Source organism: Oryctolagus cuniculus, chromosome 4 (assembly GCF_964237555.1).
Source record: "Oryctolagus cuniculus chromosome 4, mOryCun1.1, whole genome shotgun sequence".
Taxonomy (NCBI): Eukaryota; Metazoa; Chordata; class Mammalia; order Lagomorpha; family Leporidae; genus Oryctolagus; species Oryctolagus cuniculus.
This window is the reverse complement of record NC_091435.1, coordinates 14645843-14650093: the sequence shown is the minus strand read 5'-3', so window position 1 is coordinate 14650093 and position 4251 is coordinate 14645843. Positions and strand designations below refer to the sequence as shown.

General features: G+C 35.8%; 1 pseudogene; it reads left to right on the top strand.

Moving 5' to 3' along the window:
• The first annotated feature begins 2449 nt into the window (after nt 1-2449).
• Nucleotides 2450-3033, top strand: LOC100356129 (small ribosomal subunit protein eS7-like; annotated as a pseudogene).
• Nucleotides 3034-4251: the final 1218 nt, after the last annotated feature.

Here is a 4251-nt window from a genome sequence, read left to right as displayed (position 1 = left end):
ATGTCATCTTTAGAAATGATCAAGGAAATTTCTGAGAAAGAGTGAACATTAAACTGAATTTCAATTATCATCACTGTTTATCTTCAGTTTAACCTTTAGATGTTTTCTACAAGGAAAAAAGATAGAAGATAGAAAGATAGATATAAGAATGCTGAAGAAAGTAAAGATGAATGAGAATAAGAGGATAACGGAAAAGAGAAGATGAAACATACAAAAAAGAAGAAAAGTGAAATAATCATGAAATAAAATATGTTGGTAAATCTAGATATAATAAAAAAGCAGGCCATACTTGTTGATTATGTTAACACATCACAGAAAACTGATTGTAATAAAATAATTTAATCTCAAAAACGTTTTTACTTTTGGAATATTTTTATTAGATATACTTTGAAAGGCTAAAGTTTGCCTTAAGAGATACTAAAGTTTGTAGTATCTCTTAATATCCATGGCTTCCATGGCCACAGTCCAGGCCACTGAGGCATTCAATGCCACAGCCCTGCCTTCCACAGTGGCTGTCATGGTAGATCATGGTGTCAGGTGGAGGGTTTGGTTTGCTGCTGCAGATCAATTTTGTGAGCGTGTTAGATCAAGAACATTTACATGCAGTCTCATGTGTGTGGAAAGCCACAACTCAAAATGCCATCCATTAGAGCATATTACTTGAACACTATGCTAACTCTCCTGTTCCCTAATTCCCAAACACATCTTCCACTTCTTTATGCAACCAGTTATTTAAATGTTATGCAGCATGTTTCATGCTCTGCTCATTTATATTCCTAGAAAAACATTTTGCCTTTAATAAAATTCTAGTATTTAAAATTTCTCTGCATGTTTGGGTTTCTGAGTTTTAAACTACATAAATAAATCTCTGCAGCTCAGGTATTCTTCAAATTATATCACATGAGATTGCATTTACCCTCTAATTATACTCTTTCTTCTGACATTCCGTGACTGCTGACTCTTTTCTAAGCCAAGTATATTATCTTTATTCTGCCGAGAATTCACATAGATTGAAAAATAATTGTTCCCTGAAATGCTAGTCCTATTTAAAAAATGGCAATCAACTAAGATGTATGTCTTAACATAATGTGCTATACTAAAGTAAGCTGAGAGCCACATTTGGAATTGCAATGATGGCATTTAATGTTTAAAAGAAGAGTCACAAACTGATGTCAAAGGAATTTCTCAAGCATCATGTTTCCTGTAGACAGCTCACTTGGTAGATATCACTAAAAACTGCATAGAGAAAATACTTCACAATCCTTATATATAGAACCTTGCCCACAAATATAGTCTTATTCCAAACTCTAAATCCCCTACAATTATAAGAGACCAGAGATACAAGTTATTCCAATGGTCTTGTTCTAAGAGACACTGAAGATCATGCAACAAAATCTTCAGTGGCAGGTTAGAAATAAAACCTAAGTGATTTGATTTTTGGCTTTAGTTAAGCAAACAGATTTGAAATTATGGGTGTGAATACAGTATGAGGAGTTTCTTCTCTCACAATGGCTAGCTGACTTATTTACTATATTGTTTATTCCCATTGTCACTATAAATAAATGCATATGACACAGAACAAGTAAACATGAGTATTCAGCTATTTTTTAAAATTTCAAATACTTAAATATTGCAAAGAGAACAAATGATTTTTGAACTTTATGTTTATTACTATGGTCTAAATTTGTTTTAAACCTGTTAAAACTCAGTGTTAAGGCTGGAGTCCTTAATGAGTCAGGAACAGGAGGTAGGGCATTTGGGAGATGATTAAGGTACCTTCATGAATGAATTGGTATCTTTCGTGGTACTGGGTCAAGTCTTTCAAGACTGGATTACATGTCAAAGGAATAAGATGAGCCTCTCTGGGGCTATATAAGCATGAGGGCAAGGTGGTATAAGCACAATAACCCTGGCGTTTGATTTCTTCTGCGTACACTATTAACCACTGTTGCACAGGTTCCTGACATATGATCATCCAACATGTTATGACAAAGCATTAGGTCTCCTCAGCTGTGGCCACCTGAGTTTGAACTTTTCAGTCTCTAAAATAAACCCTGCCAAAATAAACCCTGTCTCAAATATGTTTTCATAGCAACACGAAATGGACTAACACTGATTGAAGTTGTTTCCCTGACCACTTTGATAAGAACAGGGAGTAATCAAGTCCTTAAACGTTTCTAACATTGGTGCTTTGCAACCTACATATTGAAGGGAATTATTAATGATAAAAGAACAGCTTTTAATCTGCTTCAGTTAAAAGAATTCTGTTTCAAAAAGCCAGTTAAATTTTTAAAAAATGAGACTATTATCTTTAGTGCTTGCTTTCTTTAGTCAGAAAGTTTTGCATGATACGAGCAAAATTATTATCAACGTTAGAGGATCTTGGGAGGGCATGTGATTAAGATATACTTTGGGTTCTTCCTCGGCTGGCACTAAGCCAGGAGAAGCTATGCTCAGCTTGAGTGCCAAGATCTTCAAGCCTAACTGCCAGATGCCAGATGAGTTCAAGTTGGGCATCTCCCAGGCACTCCTGAAGCTGGAGTTGAACTCAGACCTCAAGGCTCAACTAAGTCTGCTGAACCTCACAACTTCCCAGAAAATTGAAGTTGGTAGTGGCCAGAAAGCTATCAGAATCTTTAATCCCATTCCTCAACTAAAATCCTTTCAGAAAATTCAAGTCCAGCTAGTATGTGAATTAGAGAAAAAATTCAGTGGAAATCATGGTGTCTTTATTGTTCAAAGGAGAATTCTGCCTAAGCCAACTCAGAAAAGTTGAACAAAAAATAAGCCCAAGCTCTCTAGGAGCCACACTATAACAACTGTATACCCTGTGATCCTTGGGGACTTGGTCTTCCCAACTGTAGTCCTGGGCAAGAGAATCCCTGTGAAGCTGGATGGCAGTTGGTTCATACAGGTCCATCTGGACAAAATACAGCAGAATAATGTAGAATATAGCTGGAAACTGTCTCTGGTGTCTATAACAAACTCACAGGCAAGGATGTTGATTTTGAGTTCCCAGACTTCCAGTTGTAAATAAAATTGAGTAAATAAAAGAGGATTCACAGAAAAAATAAAATAAAAAAATATAACTTTGGATGCCCACATCCCAGATTACTCCTATCGTACACCCTGGAAGGCAGTGGGTGATGGCTTAAGCAGTTGGATCTTGTCACCAACTTGGGAGACAGTTGAGTTCTTACTTCCAGGCATTGTGGGCCAGCACTGGTCATTGAAGGCATTTGAAGAGTGTATAAATGGATGGAAGTTTTGTCTGTCTGCTTCTTCTCAAATAAATAACTAGGAATCGCCAAACTAGGAATCACCTCCTATTCTTCTCTATTTGATTCTTTAAAAAGAAGGCAATCTGTCACCCTAGGTCTTGCATGTCCATGAATATTTAGTCACTGTTTTTTTCTCACTCTCTACCTACTCAGCCCCCCATACAGAAAGGACTGACTTTTTCTCCAATCACCCTAACACCTATGCTGCTTTCTGTAGAGGGACCTTTCATATTCTTTTATCTTTTTGAGTGAACAAGTTATTCACATCCCAAGGCTTTGCCAAATATCAGTATTAAGGATAGCTTTTACCCTTATAACAATTATTTCTTTTCTCTTTGATTGGTATTTTTTTACAAAATAAATTCACCTATGAGAAAGTATTACTGTATGGTGGTGAAACAACAGAGAAAAAAAATCTGAAAAATCAAGCTGATACTTCAAGGGGTCAGGGAAAAAGACATAATTCTCTCTAAAGTCTTTCGCCTCAGTGTACTTGGGACATCAACCAATTTAATGAAGTAATATATAAGCTTTGAATTCCTCATTATTGTAGCCCTAATCATGGCAAAATGGATGCAAGAAATGTAAACAAGCCATTTTAAGATTAGCACAGAATATTTTCATTAGCAATACAGAAAGGAATTTTATGAATGGTACTTAACAAAGAGTATGAATAAAATGATATCTAGACTGGCAAAGTACTACATAAAATAACCATTGACTTCATCTGTGTAACTTATTATATTTATTTTTAAAGTAAACCAATATAGCAAACAATATTTACTGATGAATTATTATGGGTCAGGCACTGTCTGAGGCCCTTTATATGCACTAAACTCAACCTCACAACAGTCCTTCCGGTCCTATTAGTAACAGGCTTAATTACTTGCAAAAGGTCACGTGACTCAAGAGTATCAGAGCTGAACATCAAAACTACTATTATTGCTTGGAGACTGTGCTTTTATAGTCT